The following is a 20163-nucleotide window of genomic DNA, read 5'->3' as shown; positions in this document are numbered from 1 at the left end:
CTGTAATAAAATTGGAGAGCCCCGAAAAGGTGCTTTTGGATTCCTCTTCAAATCATCAAGACCAATCATAGTCTCTCCAACTATTAATGGCATTGGATTTCTCCCTGATTCAATTTGTTCTAATACGGTGGTTATAATTGATTGACCCTCATTATTTTTACCACTACTAAGAAAAAATTGATTAAGCATACAAAATAAGAAAGCCCTTCTTCTATAAATATGAAAAGATTCGGAGTAAGGTTTATCAAAATAATGGCGAGCAAATTCTTTCAAGTTAACTATGTTGCCATCTACTACTTTTGATAGATCCCTTTCTTTTAAATTGAAGAAGCGTTCAAAATCCTTGTAATAATATGCATCTATTCTAGAGATTACTATGAGATCTATTGCAGGGAAACCTAAAATAGCACAAAATTCTTCCGGCAAAGGGCTAATTTCATCATACCCTATTCTAAAGCAATGGGTATCAACATCCCAATATTCTAGAGCGGTATGAATAAAATCTAAGTCAAGATCTACCCCTTTGATACCTTAAATTCCCCCCAAGTGGAACACATCTAATTCTTTTCTTTCTTTGGCATTAAGAGACCGACACCATTCATGGGTGTATTGGGTAAAAGTTTTGGTGACTAGAGACATGATATTATTTTTTCTAAAGCTAAGAATTATTTTATTTGCTGAAATTATGTAAAGAATCGGCTGGGCAGGGGGCTATTTATGCACGAAATCGGAGCAGTTTTAATCTAACAAGGATACGGGGTCAACGCTATTTGGCGCCAGACGTTATTATTGGCGCCTGACGCCAGAGCTTGGCGCCAAACGCTAAGTGTAGCGCCTGGCACTACACCAAAACGCGTGGCGCCAGCTGGCGCCAATTTGCCTTGTCGTACGCGCTTTCTGAAAAACCGCGTTTTTAACTTAATTCGAGTATGCTAACGACTTTACGGCTTCCTTATCTTTTTCTAAATATTCATTTATTCCTTTTTTTTAATTAATATAGCTATTATATTAATTATATTATTTTTTTGGATTTTATTTAGACTTATTCTCAAGTTTTTATAAATCCGATATTTTATTTGACTTTTCCTTTTTTTCATTTTTTTCTTTTTTGGAGGAGAAAGTTGGATACCCTCCATCAATAATAAAAATGACGGAATTTTTGTGCAAAATTATTTGTCACACTTTCTTGCACACACAAACATGCACATAATAATGATAATAATAAAAAATGAAAAAACATGATAAATAAAATAAACTCATGTATATACAAAATGTGTCTAAAATAAAATGATGAGTCTAACTAAAAGCCAAAGTTCTATACAAAGTCAAAAATAAGCAAAAAGCACAAGTACAAACTACGGCGCCGGGGGAGGTAAACCCATCATCGCATAGAACTCCGTCGTACGAGGAGTAACCTCTTCACCTGCTCCGGCTCCAGCTCCAGTATCGGCTCCAGTCTCCGCAGGAGGAGGAAAGCTCAACGTGGGACCCGTCCATCCGAGATCAATCTGAGGCTGAGGCTGCGGAGGCTGTTGTGATGACGAGCCAACCTCGTACATCTCACCACCTCTAAGAGCCGAGGTAGCCTCTCCCTGGCCTACTGGCGCAGCATGTGCACCCTCAGAGGAAGAACCTGAGCCCTCTACCCGAGCAGCCTCAGAACGACCACCCCTACCTCCCGAAGTAGTGCGGCGACGTCTCGAGCTAGACCTCGCCGGATCCCTCCGCACTTCAGGTCTCGTGCGGGTACGAGAAGGAATGGGCTGACCCTGCAAAAGAAATTAAAATCAGAAATAGGCAAAATCAAAGTAGGTAATGTAAAACATATGAAAGAAAGACTACCTCCTGAACGGCGTCGTCCCGACGGCAGGTAGCCACGTTCCTCATCCGGACAAGCTGGCTCCGGAAAGCATCTATACATCGTGCCATCGCCGAAACCACCTCACGTGAGAACTGTCAAATGAATAAAATCAGTAAACATGCATAATGTATATGGACAAAAGTTGCAAATAAACAAACTTACCCGAGTCTGGTGGCGAGGAATCAACCGTTCCACGAAGCGCTCGTCCTCAAGAGCCGGAGGAATCATCTCCTCAATCGGCCCATATGTCCCCTGGTAATAGATAGACATACGGGGTGGCACGAACTCCGCAACGTCGTCCTAACAAGGCAAAGCAAAGTCAGTAAAACATCACTTGGAGGCTACTTAACGAAAGGTAAAAGTTGAAAAATCGTACCGCCACATCCTCAGCCAGTACAGGAACTGGAGCTAACAACGGTAGTAGCTCCTCCGCATAGCATTGCCCAGAGATCGTGTAAGATCGCCAAGGGGTACCAGCTCCCTCTGACATGCTCAACAACCTCGCGGCGTTAAACATGTGACGTGGTGGAGGAGCAGGAACGACAAAGGTATCGGAGGAATGCTGTCTAGCAACCCTCTCTCCAAGTTATGCAGTCACTCCATAAGTCCCTAAGAAATAGCGACGCTCAGCAGAATACTGTGCGGCTAACCCAGGGACTGCCAGGCCGACCCACAACCGGTACAGCACCTCAGGCTCCTGCAAAGAGCGTCAATCAGGCAAAAATCTAAGGCATCACAAAATGGAAAATAAGAAAAGAATCATACCGCGATGATCCAATCTCGGACTTACGCAGTGGACATCCCCACACGGCGGCTGCCCCAAGAAACACTAACTGGAAACCTGCACGGCGACGGTCTCGCCGGCGCAACAGAAGGGAAATACTCGTAGAACCAGATCTACAAGAAGCTAGAATTATCAATAAATGTCGGCTAAAATGTAGAGCAAAACTTTATAAGGAATAGTGTTTACCTCTACGACCCTCCAAAAGCTGGACAAAGCAACATTCGTCCCAAAGGACCGATGTCAACACGAGTCCCTCAGCGCTCGAACGAAATCAGCATAGGCCAAGCTGGCCTAGTCATAAGTCCCGATCCGATGTAGATCGCGGACGGCATGAAGGTAGTAAAGCAGCGCCCTACTACCCTTGTTAGGGGAGAACGTCCCTGACAGCAAGATAAGTGCAAATATGCGCACCCGCTGCTCTCGGGTAGTCGCACCATCGTCAAAAGCCGCTGCCAAAGTCGAGCGGCGAATCCCCCTAGCGCTGAACTGAGACGACTCTACCTCAGCTCGAGCACGAATGGTAATCGGCCCCAACATCTCCTCGACCTCAGGGGAAAAGACGTCGATCCCGATGTCAAACGATAGTGGTACGGAGCTAAACTCCAGTCCTGTGATGAGACTGAAGTCGGTAGGAGTGACCATCATCTCACCCCAAGGAAAGTGGAAAGTGTTGGTGGTGTCCCAAAAAAACTCCACCAGAGCACGAACTACATGGTGACCTCCGCTGGAGGCAACCATCGCCTCGGAGGTCTCGTACAACGCAGTAAGACCGCAAGACTCCCATAAAAGTCTCGTCTCGACATCTCTGGCGATGTACATCTTGTACAGATCGCCCAAGCCGTCACAGCCGGAGCCATGACAGCGCGTCCTCCCAAAAGTGATGCCCCGTCTCACCCTCTCAGAAATGTGGTGGACGGGGGAAAAGAACAAGGTCCGCTCATCCCACTCGGGGAGTCGACCGAGCGAAGTGGACGGCTCGGCATCGTCCACCACGAGCTCATGCTCCCGTCGAATGTCTCGGGACCGTGAACCAGAACCTCGCTGTCTAGCCATACTACATTATGCAGAATTATCATAAATTAAGGTTCTATAGTATCTAAGGTTCGCCTAGCCGCATGATATTATGTTCGCAAAAAACAGAGTACGTAGTACTAAAATAGAGCACAAATTCAAATTGAGCATAACGGCATTTTTCAAGCAATCAAACAATTTCTTGCAATACTATAGTAATTATTGTGACAAATTGGACAAGAATTGCTAGAAAAAACATCAAGAACGAGCCACATTGTATTCCCGGCCTTAAGAGGTCCAACAATGGCAATTCGTTCATTTCTTCACCAAATTGAGTCAAACAAGTCTCAAATTACTCCCAAGGCAATATATAAACATAATCAAGAAATTTCATGACATAAAATTTTACAAACAAAGAGAATTGAGCATTCTAAGTTTCGAATTTTCATGAAATTTGAGAATAAACACATGCCAAATTCATTAAAACCGATGTGAATTCGAAGAAAACTTACATAGATCGGGAGAATGGATGAAATGAGCTTTGATTTGCAACAAATTTGAGTGAATTTGGTTGAGAAACGAGCAAGAACGAAGCAAATGAATTTCTTGAAATTTTCGAGCAAAAACGCAACGAGCAGCAGCGAAAATGAAGAAGAAAGGGGTATTTAAGGAATACCCTATTCTGGCGCCAAGCACTAGACCTTGTCGTCGACAAATAGGCTTGGCGCCTGGCGCTAATCCCAGCGTCTGGCGCTACAGCCTGACGTTATTTCAGCGGCGCCAGAATGTTCAGCCACTCAGTGCGGTTGTTCTAGTTTTTTGCAATATGTTTTGGGTTCCTTGGTACGCCAGTTATCCCCTTTAAGCAATTTGACACGATTTTTAGTAATCGGCTTGGTTACATAAAGTGATCGACCTGATGAAAGATCGTCTCACTTAGCTTAAAGCGCCTAAGCATTGGCTCATTAACAAAAGGCACTGACATATGTTGGGGTTTAGTGAGTCCGACTCACCGCGGAAACAAACCCCGACCCGAGGAACCACTCGCAATAATTAAAATCATAAAGCATAAATAAATAATCACAAAGAAAAGATAACGAATCTTACCCTCGAAGCGAGCTTCGCCCAAAAACCGGGGCTCTTACTTGAAAGCTACGAGCACGTCAAGCGCCGCGCCTCCGACGGTATCCACCCACAAAAGGCGAACACAACTTTAAGGTCCGCTACCTTGGGGTTAACAAGGTCCGACCAAAACCCGAGTGTTATATGAGTTTAAGAGTTTTCCCAAAAATTATGGAATGCTCTTTTTAACTCCCACTCAAGCACATCACTCCAAATGCCAAGGTTGGTATTTATAGAGGAAAGTATGAGTGGGAATTTCTATCCCATCAATGTGGGATCATGAAATTCCACAAATTAATTTAAAGCTAAATTAAATTAAAATTGCAAACTAATAATAAATCTACAAGTGGCATTACCATGTGAGATGGGTTGGTGAGGACCACATGGAGAGTAGGGGACCATACTTGCTCCCAACTCAATGCTCTCCTTGTGCCACATGTCCTCACCCACTTACTCCCATATTCCAAGCTTCCCCTTATTCACGGCCCTATGGCCCGAGCCAAGCCACGAGCCAAGCCCGAGCCCGGCCCGAGCCCAACCCGCACCTGGCCCGCACCCAGCCCGCACCAGCTGCTGCTGTGGCGCGGTGCGGCTGCGGCTGCTGCCGTGGCACGATGCGGCTGCGGCTGCTGCCGTGGCACGGTGCGGCTGCGGCTGCTGCCGTGGCGCGGCGCGGCTGCTGCTGTGCCTAGCTGCGGCTGGCCGTGGCTGCCAGCACGGTGCGCTAGCTCGTCTTGCCCCTAGCATTCGGATGCTCGGGGCACTCCGATGCTAGGGGTATTTTCAGGAATATGGTCGATTTATTATTATTTTGCGCGTCTCGTCTTTTATCATTTAGACTCGACTTCCGACGATCGGTTTCGACGCTCTAAGCTCGAATTACCGACGTCTAAATATTTAACACTCGGGCGACGAATTAATTTCTTCCGAATTAATTCATCGAGTTGGTTCGTATATTTTGCTTGGGTGTGACCCGAAGGGTTCAGTCAAGATTAAGTTGTAATATTAATTGTATTAATATTACTAATCGGAAGCAGCCTCCACCCAGGCATTCCGATCACTTGACCTTACTGAATATATTAGCTTTCTAATAATTCTGACCCCGCTATCAGAATAATACACTTGTTCGAAGGACACCATTCCTTTCAATCTCCCACTTGTCCTTCCGGACAAGTGTGCATTTAGTGTATAGCCCTTATCCTATGTCTCTTCATGTCTCTTCATGAACTACAGAGTAAGATTACTAGTCATCTCTGTTACGTCCAGAAGTGTTTCTCAAAATCCGAGTTTGACTGTTAATAAGCAGATGATTTCTAAAATCCATCTGAGCACGGCCATGCATTTTTCACAGTCTCGCTCTTCGAGAGGCCTTGTAAACAACAAGACATGTTCCCTATTGTTAGTAGGGGGACATTTCCAGTCTTGTAATGTAGCTTCTCTTACTAAGAGGACTCACCCGCCTGATATCTTTCTTTATAATCCCCAGTTACGGCAGACGTTTGGCGGATACCAAAGCGGACCAGTACTCAAACAAGAGATCTCCCACTACTCATGGTCAAAGGAAAAGAGTTCCGATAGTAATAATGAGAAAATACTTATGACAATTTTTAAATCTCTTAAAGTATCCTCATAGGTCGATCTAGTATGGTTCTAAACCAATACCTGTGCAAATGATTTATATCTTCATAGCACAAGAAACGGTGCTACAAATCATACTACACATTAATCTCTGATGGTCATCAATCGTCCACAAAATATGACCTTGATTAGGGATAATTTTCGATTAAAATATTCAATGTTCACTTAATAGGTGTTTCTTTATCCAAGCCATTGACTTGATACCCTATTTTGAATATTTATTAAAGTCGAATGGACTCATTATTTAATTCTAAACCACAATTAAATAGAGACGGAGTGATTTAAATTGCATGAAAAAATTTAATTACTCCAAAACTGAATGGTTCATCATGGTGCTTTACATCAACATTGTTCAAAATTTGATTAAAACACTATAAAATGGAATTCAAAGCCAGTTCACGACATGCTTGATTCCCATTGCCTCAATGTGTTTGTTGTGCTTCACTTAAGACAAAGGTTTAGTAAGTGGATCGGCTACATTGTCATCCGTTCCAACTTTGCAAATTCTGATTTCACCTTCTGACTTCCATTCTCGAATCATATGAAATCGCCTCTGGACATGTTTGACCTTCTGATGTTCTCGTGGCTCTCTAGCCTGAGCAATAGCTCCATTGTTGTCACAATAGAGGTCTATTGGACCCTTGATGGAGGGTACAACACCAAGTTCATCAATGAACTTGCGAATCCAAACTGCCTCCTTGGCTGCCTCAGATGCTGCCAAGTACTCGGCTTCAGTTGAAGAATCAGCGGTTGTGCTTTGCTTTGCACTCTTCCAACTAAACGCTCCTCCATTGAGACAGAATATGTATCCTGATTGAGACTTGAAGTCGTCTCTGTCTGTCTGGAAGCTTGCGTCGGTATATCCCTCAACAACCAATTCATCTTTACCACCATAAACCAGGAATTTATCCTTGTTCCTTTTCATGTACTTTAGAATATTCTTGGCCGCAGTCCAATGCGCCTCTCCTGGGTCTGATTGGTATCGGCTCGTAGCACTTAAGGCATACGATACATCTGGCCTAGTACATATCATGGCATACATGATCGATCCAATAAGCGAAGCATATGGAATTCGACTCATCCTTTCTCGCTCATTAGGTGTCTTTGGACACTGCTTCTTGCTTAAGGTTATGCCATGTGACATGGGTAGGTGCCCTCTCTTGGCTCCTTCCATTTGGAATCGAGCCAGTACCTTATCGATGTAAGTACTCTGACTCATTCCAATCATCCTTTTTGATCTATCCCTATAGATCTTGATGCCTAATATGTACTGAGCCTCTCCCAAGTCTTTTATTAAAAAACATTTCCCGAGCCAAGCCTTTACAGACTCTAGCAATGGAATGCTATTTCCAATGAGCAAAATGTCATCGACATATAAGACTAGGAAGGCGATGTCACTCCCACTGACCTTCTTGTAGACACAAGACTCATCTGGATTCTTGATAAAACCAAACTTACTGATGGCTTCATCAAATCGCAGATTCCAACTTCTGCTTGCTTGCTTTAATCCATAAATGGACTTCTTAAGCTTTCATACCTTCTTAGGATTATTCTGGTCGACAAAACCTTCAGGTTGTGTCATATACACAGTTTCTTCCAAAATCCCATTGAGGAAGGCGGTTTTGACGTCCATCTGCCATACTTCATAATTGTAATATGCAGCAATCGCTAGAAGAATTCAAACGGACTTAAGCATAGCAACTGGAGAAAAGGTTTCATCATAATCAACACCGTGAATTTGCCTGTAACCTTTTGCTACCAGCCTTGCTTTGTAAATAAATACATTTCCATCTTTGTCGGTTTTCATCTTGAAAATCCATTTACATCCGATAGGTGTGTAACCTGTGGGTAAATCAACCAAGTCCCATACTTGATTTTCAAACATGGAGTCCATTTCGTATTTCATGGCCTCTTGCCATTTTGCAGAGTCGGGGCTCGTCATAGCTTGCTTGTAGGTTGTCGGCTCATCTCCATCCACTACTAGGATGTCCTGATCTTTGGTTAATACAACACCGAGATATCTGTCAGGTTGAGATCTTGGTCGAGTCGACCTACGTAGGGTAATGGACTTAGCATTTGCATTGTCGGGTTTGCATATTTTGACTTTGACCAATGTCAACAGTTGCTTGGTAAGCACTTTGATTGTCAACTTGTCCTTGTTGCTCGTCCTCTCGAACTTCGTCGAGTTCGATTTTCCTCCCACTTGTCATTTTGGAGAGATGCTCCTTCTCCAAGAAGACACCATCACGAGCAACAAACACTTTGTTCTCGGATTTGTTGTAGAAGTAATACCCTTTGGTTTCTTTTGGATAACCCACAAAGTAAACTTTGTCAGATTTCGGATGAAGTTTGTCAGAAATGAGTTTCTTGACATATGCTTCGCATCCCCAAATCTTGAGAAAAGACAACCTTGGCGGTTTGCTTGTCCATAATTCATATGGAGTCTTTTCCACTGCTTTTGACGGAGCACGATTTAGAGTGAGTGCCGCAGTTAAAAGTGCATGTCCCCAGAAAGAGATTGGAAGTTCACTAAGACCCATAGTAGATCGGACCATGTCTAACAGGGTTCGATTCCTCCTTTCAGATACTCCATTCCATTGAGGAGTTCCCGGAGGTGTCAACTCTGAAAGTATTCCATGTTCTTTCAGATGGTCATCGAACTCTTGGCTCAAATATTCGCTACCTTGATCCGATCGAAGCGCTTTGATTTTCTTGCCGAGTTGGTTTTCAACTTCTTTCTGAAATTCTTTGAATTTATCAAACGATTCAGATTTGTGCGACATTAGATAGACATAACCATATCTACTAAAGTCGTCCGTGAAGGTTATGAAATACCGATAACCACTCCTTGCGGGTGTACTCATTGGTCCACATACATCGGTGTGTATTAGTCCCAACAAGTCACTGGCCCTTTCTCCTAACTTGGAGAATGGTTGCTTTATCATCTTGCCTAATAAACATCCTTCGCAATTCTCAAAGGATTCTAAATCAAATGAGTCAAGAATACCTTCTTGTAGAAGTTTCTTGATGCGTTTGATGTTAATGTGGCCAAGGCGACAATGCCACAAGTAAGTTTGACTAGACTGTGTAGTCTTAGCTTTCTTTGCAGGATTATTAACGTTATAAATTTCCTTGTCTAGTGATAACACATAAAGAACATTTTCTGAATGTGCCGTACCATATAAAACATTATCGAGATAAAATGAACATGTTTGGTCTTTAACTCGAAATTCAAAACCTTTGGCGTCCAACGCCGAAATTGAAATGATGTTTTTGGTAATGTTGGGAACACAATAAACATTGTCAAGTTCCAAAACTAGCCCTGTGGGCAAAGACAAACTAAGAGATCCTATGGAAATAGCACCAATCCTTGCTCCATTTCCTACCCGGAGCTCGATCTCTCCCTTCGCTAGCCTCCTAGTGTTCCTTAGTGCCTGTGAATTGGAACAAAGGTGTGAGCCACATCCGGTATCTAATACCCATGAAGCCGAGCTAGTGAAGTTAAAGTCTATAACGTAAATACCTGATGTAGAAGCAACGGTTTCGTTCTTCTTATCTTCCTTGAATTTGAGGCAGTCTCTCTTCCAATGTCCCTTCTTCTTGCAATAGAAGCATTCGGAATCAGACTTAGAAGATGCTACCTTTTTCTCCTTGTTGTCTTTGGTAGCTTTCGGCTTAGGCGGAAAGTTCTTCTTCCCTTTCCCCTTGAAGCCCTTCTTCCTTTTGCCTGCCCTTTTGAACGGCTTACCCTTCTTAATCATGAGCATATCATGCTTTCCCTCATCCTTGAGCGTCTGCTCAGCTTGCTTCAACATCCCATGAAGCTCGGTGAGGGTTTTCTCCATGCTATGCATGTTGTAGTTCATCTTGAACTGGTCATAGCCTTTGTGAAGGGAATGGAGAATGATGTCAATAGCCATTTCAGTTGAATACCCCGCATCAAGCCTTCCCATGTTCTCAAATAATCCGATCATTTTGAGCACATGTGGGCTGACTGGCTCTCCTTTCTTGAGTTTAGTCTCAAGGATCTGCCTGTGGGTTTCAAACCTTTCAGTTCGAGCCTGCTCTTGAAACATATTCTGTAACTCAGAAATGATCTCATAGGTCGATTCCTTCTCGAAGAAGGTTTTCTGAAGTTCAGGAGACATAGTGGCTAGCATTACGCACTTGACATCCCGATCGGCTACTTGCCATCGGTTAAGGGCCGCTTGAGTTACCTCCTCATTGGGAGCGTCGGGCATTTCCTCATCAAGGACATACTCTTTCTGTTCTTGCATAAGAACGATGCGCAAATTCCTTTGCCAATCAAGGAAATTGGTACCACTCAACTTCTCCTTGTCGAGAATTGAGCGTAATGAAAACTGATTGTTTGGGGTTGAAGACATGATTCTACAATTGAAATAATTTTAATGAAAAACCATTCAAAAATACTTAAATAAGATTGAATTTTATTCATGCAAATTTTCAATACTTATTTGACGTCTTATTCACACGTAAAATTTGTCCCTATTTTGTGAAAATAAGGCGATTCCAAGATCCAAAGAAACAAAGAGTGGTTAAGCATGCTTTGGCTTGTCTTAAACACTCAATCTTCTAGGGTAAGCATTGCCTTGCTAATGGCTCTAAGCCACTCTTGGTTAGACAATCGTCGCATCTAATGCATCTTTGACGATGTATCTCTTTTGCCACGGTATGTGAGGACTCCTCACTCATACCGATGAGTTAAACCAAAACCAACGTGCACACCCGGTGTGCCTTATGCCCCTTGGAGAAGTGATGGCACCTCGCTTTGGCGTAGCCTACCATCACCATCGTCCGGTTAGTAAGTGTTGTTTTGGAAAGGCAAGTTTGACTCAATATTATTAGGGACCTAGGATTTCTATGTTGGTTGATTTAAGTGAACTTAACTAATCATCGCAACATCAAGAAAACCTAAAACATGCATCTAACGAATAATTCACATACATATATATATATAAGCATAAAATATAGAGCGAAATTATAGATGCATATTGGCAACTAGCATGACCCCTTGAAATCTTCATATCTTCAAAAGGTCTTCATTTGCAATTCAAGGCTTTGTCTTCCAAGATACGCCGTCTTCAAGACTTAACCAAACTATGCAAAAACTAGTGTCTACAACTAGGAATAATCTAAATATTAAAGTACAAAAATACTTAACGGTGCGTAGACCGTATTTAGATTTACAAAAATACATAACGGCACGTAGTCCGTATTTTCTATCCTAGTCGGGTCCCACTAGTTGCCATTTCATAAAACCTGTGAGAGAGAATATATATATTCCATTCATCCATTCACTGTTTGTGAATGGCCCATGCAATGTACAAATTTAAAACAAAGTAAAAATGCATTTAAACAACGCGCGCACTAGTAACTAATCTAGGTGGTTAATCCGATTAACACGCCTAATTAAAACTAGTCAAAGTTGTTTAACCGATTATATAATTTACGTCATTAATAATTGAAGCTCCCACTAAATTCCGCATTTCCTTAATTAATCTAATTAATTAAGTCGGTAGCACCCAAACTTGTCAAAATGAAAATTTTGCCAATGCCGCTCAAAAAACCGAGGCCTAGCCTCCCAAAATTTTAATTAAAATAAACAAAATTAATTAAAATAAATAAACGGCAAAATAATTAACATCAAGCCTACTACGGCTAGCCACCTCACCGCACCAAGAATACGCACACGCCAAGACCACGAACACAAGGCCCACGGCACACGGCCGCGAGCTTCTGCCACGGCACAGCCGCGCGTGGCTGCTGCAGCCCGCGTGCTGCTGCCGCGCGTGTGCTGCTGCCGTGCGTGGCTTCTGCCGCGCGTGTGGCCGCAAGCAAGGCGGCGCTGCCACCTTGGCAGCCACATATGGGTTGTTGTGCAGCCCGGCTCGCCAAGGTGATGCATTGCCTCGTTTTGCGTGCCACGGCCTCGAGATTTGATCCCTTTTCGCGAGACAACAATAATTAATTCTAAATTAATTTTAGAACTAATTTAGAGAGCAAAATAAAATTTTAAACAAGTCTAACTTAATAAAATTTTCAAAGTGCAAATAACCAAAATAATTCCAAGAACCATTCTTAATTAAATTGGTTTAGCTTGGTGCAACATAAAATTGAGGCAATTTCTCACTTTCAATTTAATCAATTTAAATTAAACTTGAGAATTTGACAAAGTAAGGGGAAGTTGGAAAAATATGAACTTTAATGTTCATAATGAAAATTCCAACATCTAAATTTTTTGTGAATCCTTGAAAATTATATCTTCCAACATGAAGATAACCAAATTTGTGTCACAAAAATCGAAACTTTATGTTTCCAATCAACTCAAAATGATTAAAACATCAAAGTTTAACACAAAATAACATGGAATTTAGTGGTTTTTAAAGTTTCAATCACTTATCACAAATAAAGATTGAATCTTTAACACTTAGGAAGCCTCAAAAATAACACTTTCACACTAAAAAGCAATTAGTTTGCAATTATGTGAAAATAAATCAACCTTTAAGCATCAAATACTACCAAGTAAGTGTGCTTTAAGGGGACATAAAAATGCAGAAAATAATGCAAATAATCAACCATATAATCAACAATTTATGCCATTAATTTCAAGGTTAGAAAAGACTTAAAATTTTTCGTCAAAAACGAAAAACCCCTTGAAAAAGGCATTTCTGGTAAGAATTTGGCTAAAATCACAGGTCCCTTGGGGGTAAAAACCTTTCCAGAACACGTTTTCCACCCAAAATTCACTAGTCTTGCGCGAAAATCTGGGTTCTGGGCCAAACTCGACATTAAAAACGGGATTAAAATAAATAAAACCGAGCTACTAATCTAATTAGCAACTTAAACCAGAAAATTAAGCCAAAATAAACCTTGAAAAACATGATTATAAAAATAAACGAGCGGGGCTCCGATACCGCTGTTGGGGTTTAGTGAGTCCGACTCACCGTGGAAACAAACCCCGACCCGAGGAACCACTCGCGATAATTAAAATCATAAAGCATAAATAAATAATCACAAAGAAAAGATAACGAATCTTACCCTCGAAGCGAGCTTCGCCCAAAAACCGGGGCTCTTACTTGAAAGCTACGAGCACGTCAAGCGCCGCGCCTCCGACGGTATCCACCCACAAAAGGCGAACACAACTTTAAGGTCCGCTACCTTGGGGTTAACAAGGTCCGACCAAAACCCGAGTGTTATATGAGTTTAAGAGTTTTCCCAAAAATTATGGAATGCTCTTTTTAACTCCCACTCAAGCACATCACTCCAAATGCCAAGGTTGGTATTTATAGAGGAAAGTATGAGTGGGAATTTCTATCCCATCAATGTGGGATCATGAAATTCCACAAATTAATTTAAAGCTAAATTAAATTAAAATTGCAAACTAATAATAAATCTACAAGTGGCATTACCATGTGAGATGGGTTGGTGAGGACCACATGGAGAGTAGGGGACCATACTTGCTCCCCACTCAATGCTCTCCTTGTGCCACATGTCCTCACCCACTTACTCCCATATTCCAAGCTTCCCCTTATTCACGGCCCTATGGCCCGAGCCAATCCACGAGCCAAGCCCGAGCCCGGCCCGAGCCCAACCCGCACCTGGCCCGCACCCAGCCCGCACCAGCTGCTGCTGTGGCGCGGTGCGGCTGCGGCTGCTGTCGTGGTGCGGCTGCTGCTGTGCCTAGCCGCGGTTGGCCGTGGCTGCCAGCACGGTGCGCTAGCTCGTCTTGCCCCTAGCATTCGGATGCTCGGGGCACTCCGATGCTAGGGGTATTTTCGGGAATATGGTCGATTTATTATTATTTTGCGCGTCTCGTCTTTTATCATTTAGACTCGACTTCCGACGATCGGTTTCGACGCTCTAAGCTCGAATTACCGACGTCTTAATATTTAACACTCGGGCGACGAATTAATTTCTTCCGAATTAATTCGTCGAGTTGGTTCGTATATTTTGCTTGAGTGTGACCCGAAGGGTTCAGTCAAGATTAAGCTGTAATATTAATTGTATTAATATTACTAATCGGAAGCGGCCTCCACCCAGGCATTCCGATCACTTGACCTTACTGAATATATTAGCTTTCTAATAATTCTGAACCCGCTATCAGAATAATACACTTGTTTGAAGGACACCATTCCTTTGAATATAGTGGTTCATTCATAAAAGGCACCGACGTACAGGTTCAAGAACAACAAGAGCGCCGACGTACAGGCATAGCGGAAGCAAAGTTCAGGCGAGCTTTTAAAGATCGACAAGCGGAGATCTTCGGTAATTTCCTTGGAAAATTATCGCAACAAATGAGGATATCTTCAAGCGAGGATATCTTCAACGGCATTCCCTATATTGCAGAGAGCTGTCAAAAAACAACTGAAGGTGATTTCAAGCAAAGTTGTCTTCGATCATGTTCCCTTAGACGTGGAAGATGGTCACAAAGCGGGAGAGGATTGTTTCAAGCGAAGCAATCTTCGATAGTATTCCCTTAGACATGGAATATTATCAAAGCGAAGGAGGATCGTTTCAAGCGAAGCAATCTTCAATATTGGAAGCAGTTACAAGCGTAGCGGTTTTCAAGCGAGATGGCATTCTCTTGGCAGGAGGTCATCAAAACAAGGAAGCAGCAGCAAATCGGTTACTTTCAGAGACGTGTACTCGACGGTGCAAGATACGCGTTTCTTAACTCTTTTATCTGTTTAACTAACGCTAGGTTGCAGGTATCAGCGTTACAAGAGTGATTTAGGATCGCATAACGTTCTGAATCATTCTCCGTCCCTATCGCTACATTGACTTTTGTTTTCGAAACTCGCGTTTCTCCAAATTCAGTCAAAGTGGGGGCTTCTGTAGACACCCATTTGTGTCTCCCCAAAACCAAACCCAGTGATGAGTACCTTTCACGTCGAATCATAATCGAATGAAGTGAAAGTGTGGAAAGTTTAGTGTTGCGGATAGTTTTAATTTCTTTTCTCTTCTCTCTGTTTTTGAAAATTTATTTTAAGAAAACAGCAAATCCAGTTTGGTTAGTCCATGATATGGATCCAATAATAGTGTAGTTGGATGGGGCTTGACAAGAGCTTTCCAACGATATATTATAAGCCCAATTCCGATGAATATTGAGGAAGTTATGGCCAAATTACTGAACTGGGCCCGGTTTGAGCCTTATGTGCGGCCCAATGATCTAGAGGAGGGCCTAATATGGATTTATCATTCCTAATGCAATTAGGAATGGTTTTAGTCTTCTAAATTCTTCTTGAAGGTTCTTTTCATTCCTAATTCAATTAGCATTGATAAATTGACTTTTGTTGACTTTTTCAGAGTTTTAATTAGAATCAAAGAACATTTTTGAGGAAAAATACGATTTTATCCTCCTGTACAACAATTTCTATCTGATTTTAAGAAAACGCGTGAATTTCTAAGTCAGCGCCTGAAGCTACGCTTGGCTCCTGGCGCCAAGTTCAGCGTTTGGCGCTAATTCCTGTTTTACGCGTCAGAACTCTGTTTTTTGAAATTTTATCTTTTTGGCTGATTTTCTTTATAAATAACGTCGTAAAAACTCCGTTTTGAATCATCTACAATCATCGACAATCACGAATTTTCACCAACTCTCATCAAGATTTTCTTGATTACTTTCTCTCTCTTTTCTAAACTAGCCTTCTCTCAAATACGCATTCATTAGACTTAGAAACACCTAGCCATATTCGAAGTTGTCTTCGCCCTAGACGTGAAAGGTTTAATTTCTGAGGGTTTGGTCCCAAATCTCTATTTCAATTATTTAATTTAATTGTTTTAATTATTATTTTCCTTGAAGTTACTAACGTGTGTATTTTGTTATTAGAAAGAGATACGAGGCATCAAAGTAAGTATTTTAATGGTTTTTATTGATGTTATGATGTAGAAATCATGTTTAGGTTGTTATTATGATATTCCTAGTATCATGTCTAGGGTAACTTTAATACCAAGTATGATTAAAAGTATGATGCCTTTTATTCTCTTCCTAATATTTATCATGTTAGTATCATGTTAGGATTAAAGCTTTGATCTTTATTGTTTTGTGACATGCTAGGGTTTGTTATTAATCTTGTTAGTATCATGCCTAGGATCTTGCTATTATTATACTTTATTTTTAACATGAACATGATTATGTTAATTATAATTAATTTTATTATTTTAATTATGATTTTAATTGTTATAATTTATGATCGTGATTATTATGATTATGATTATTTTAATTATGATGATTATTTTAATTATGATTATCATTATTTTATGATTTATTATGTTGCTTGATATTTATTGTTATTGCTTGATCACGCCTTTTATGCATGTTTAAAGGGAATTGGTACTTGTAAGCACGCTTAATAAGATAATTAATAATCTTGTTTAGGGTTAATGTGATTATAATTTAAGTGATCGCCAATAATAGTTTATTTGTGCATTTAAATTCAACCAACATAGATAAACAGGTTTAGGGTTAAACCTATTGATTGCATGTTAGTTAGAAAGCGCACATGAATACGATCAGGATAAAGTAGAGGCCTATTATTAGGGCAGGTTCAATCTCTTTTAGGTTGGATTTGTACCTTCATCCCCGAACCCTATTTGGTTCAAGACCTTATTGGAGTTGACGATCTCATGGATCGTTAAGGGGTGTAACCTTCACCTTGTGAACGGTTTATAAGTTCCTAAAACTTGTTGGCGACTCTTTTGCTCTATCTTCTTTCCCTTTGGACGCCACCGTACTTTAGTGTATGATCACAGTGGGGTTCAAGTTTGGGGTAATGCTTGAAATATTCCCTACAGCATGCAAACAAGTATTTGTAAGCAAAATTTCCGCAGTGACATGTCTGTTGAGATTGCTAATGTCTCTGACACCACAAAGGTTTACAAGCTCCGAGACACCCTTCAGAGTAGACCCGCAAAAGATAACTTACTTCCCTTATTGGGTCGTTCCATTATTGAAGGGTCCGTGAGATGGGGATCCGCTGTTCTAAAGATGTATGGTGAATCATGCTTCATCCTAGGCTATCGAGAGTGGACTGAGGACGTTCTCTGTCGCTCGAGGGAAAATCTGAAATCCGCATCAATCTACAATGCTGTCTATGCCTCACTTTACTCCTATGACAAAACTCACATATTTTACGAGCATTGTGTGAGAGTTGGTGTCCTACCACAAACACACTCCATATAGTGGCAGGAGAGTGGTCCATTTCACTGTGGGATTTACACAGAGTTGGTGGCTTACCCATTTATGGGAAAATTTATGATGAGACTGTCCCTCATTTTGCGACCCTAACAGCAACAAATGAGGACAATAAACAGTACATTTAGAAGGCTTGTGAGCATTTGTTTTTTGCTTATCATTGCCTTTACAAAGAATCGGGCTCAAGGAAGGAGGTTCCAGCCAAAGAATGGATTAGATTTTGGTACCAGAAGAAAATTCGCTATGCCGCACCGCCAAAGAGGACAAGATATCTCTCGACTCCTCCGCAATCTACACATGACCCTGACGAAATGTTACCAAACATACCTACGGCGTGGACAAATGAAGAGTTATCCATGTTTGAGCGTTTAGGCCTTCCTGACAACAATAGAAGGGGATAGCCTATACTGCTGCATTCTAGTCTTGTTGGTTATGCGTATTTGTACTTCCACAGTGTGATAGTAGATCGATAAGACCCGCGACATTTGAGATTGCAACCCTGATGGCTTGTGGTAAACCATTCAGCTTGGCAGTTCCTGTCCTGGGAAGCATTTATCATGGTCTGAACAACATTTCGAGATCTCTCAAACCTTCTTATTCTGGTTCATTCTTCCCGGCCCATTACTTGTATAGTTGCCTTGCATACTATTTCGGAACTCATCACAATCTGGATTTAGCTTTCCCAGGCCCTTTAATGACTGTATTCTCGGGCTCCCAAAGTTCAAAGCTTTTTAAGGATAAAGAAGCACGAGATCTGATACATGAAGGGACCGCAGCAAGGGTTGGGTGTACCGTGACGAATAATAACAAGAACATCGCTTTGTTTGATGATGGGAAGCTCGAGATTCCACAGTTTGGCTACCTCATCTCCCTTCGCTCTAGCTACATTCCTGTACGTTCTGGTGACAAATTTTTCATAGAGCCTTACAATCCTCATCGATTTGGTAGACAGTTTGGGTTTTGTCAAGATGTTCCCGGTATGCTTACGCGTGCCATGGATGATCGTCAATCTGTAGGCTATTATGAAGCTCTTCGGCATTGGGACTTGATTTTGTTTTGTGGCAGTAAATCCCGGGTGTTGACTCCTTGTCTTTCCTTGAATTGGCGTGACCTTGTAACTCGGGATTTTCGGTCTTGGTGGTCTAAAGTGACAGTTAATGACCTTAGAGATAAGGTTGACGTTCTTTGCGCAAGTATTGAAACTGATCCCAACAAGTCTAGGAAGAGCCAGGAACATGCTGGTGACACAAGTGCTCCTCGACCGAAGACCAATGCTGATGGTAAAAGGAGTCATGAGCCTCTGTCCAGACAAGGCAACTCTAAATCGATGACGGCTAAAGATGTCAGCCAAGGAGGAAGCTCTAGTGATGGAGAATCTAACTTCAACTACAAGCATAAACGTAGGAGTAAGAGGCGATCAGGCGTTGTTGATGAAGAGGACATCACTTTAAATGATGCAGACTCCTTTGGCGATCTTCAAGATTTTCCTATCGTTCCTACTAACATACCGCTTGTAAGTATTCAATACTTCTTTTTTTTTTTGAATTGATTTTTTTTTTTTAGGATGATCAAGACTTCGAGAGTGTCGCCGCTGAATTCTTAGAGGTTGAAGCTATTTTACATGTACCGAGACCAACTGCTGGCAAGGGGAAAGCAATAAGGATCGCCACGAATAAAGTTAGTGACAATTCTCCCAGTTTACCGAGGAAGGAAATACAGTCTCCTACTCAAAGCCTAAAGTCAGTAGATGGTCCTCATTCTCTTGAGCTTGCCTCCCACGATTTAGAGGTTCGACAATCAGTTGGTGATGACCGTACAGCTTCATCTCAACGTGTTTGCGCTCCTACTATGTCTGCAAACACGTTTCGACCAGGCCCCTTCTCTAGTACTATTTTTGCAGATGCAATAAAGCACGTAGGCGCTCAATACTTGGCAATGTTGCAAGCGTCACCTTATTCGGAGGTACCCAAAAGGTTTGAAGAAGCGTCTATGGTGTATCGAGGTATACAAAACCTCAAGGGTGACCCGGCTCCACTGGAGCGTAAAGTTGAGTCTTATGTTTGTTCAGTCAAATCCTACCTTGCTTTGAAGGAGGCTGCAGCAAAACGACAAAGATCTGAACAAGTAACAAGAGACATACTTGCTCAATCTGAGTTTCTCAAGCAGGCGGAGTCCAACCTTGCTAATGAGCAGAAAAGGCAAGAGCAATTGAAGGAACAAGATGCCTTAGTCACAAAAAGAGTAGAAGACCTTGAAGCTGAATTGACGAAAGCTTGCGAAGAGAAGAATCGCCTAACAGATGACTTGGTGGCTAGCAAAGGATCTATCACATCGATTGAAGAACAAATGAACGCTGCAAAGCAGATTTTGGACGCCTTACATGCAACTCATGTTCTGAGTGCTGATGAGATAGTCCAATTGGAGCAACAGAAAGTTCAACTTCACGAGCTTCAGTCAATGCTCAAACCTTCTGAGTGGATGGATTGAGAATAGACTACCCCTTATTTATTTATTTATTTATTTATTTATTTATGG

The sequence above is a fragment of the Chenopodium album genome, chromosome 2 (genome assembly GCF_948465745.1).
Source record: "Chenopodium album chromosome 2, dcCheAlbu1.1, whole genome shotgun sequence".
Lineage (NCBI taxonomy): Eukaryota > Viridiplantae > Streptophyta > Magnoliopsida > Caryophyllales > Amaranthaceae > Chenopodium > Chenopodium album.
The sequence above is the reverse complement of the archived record's forward strand: the minus strand, read 5'-3'. Positions refer to the sequence as shown.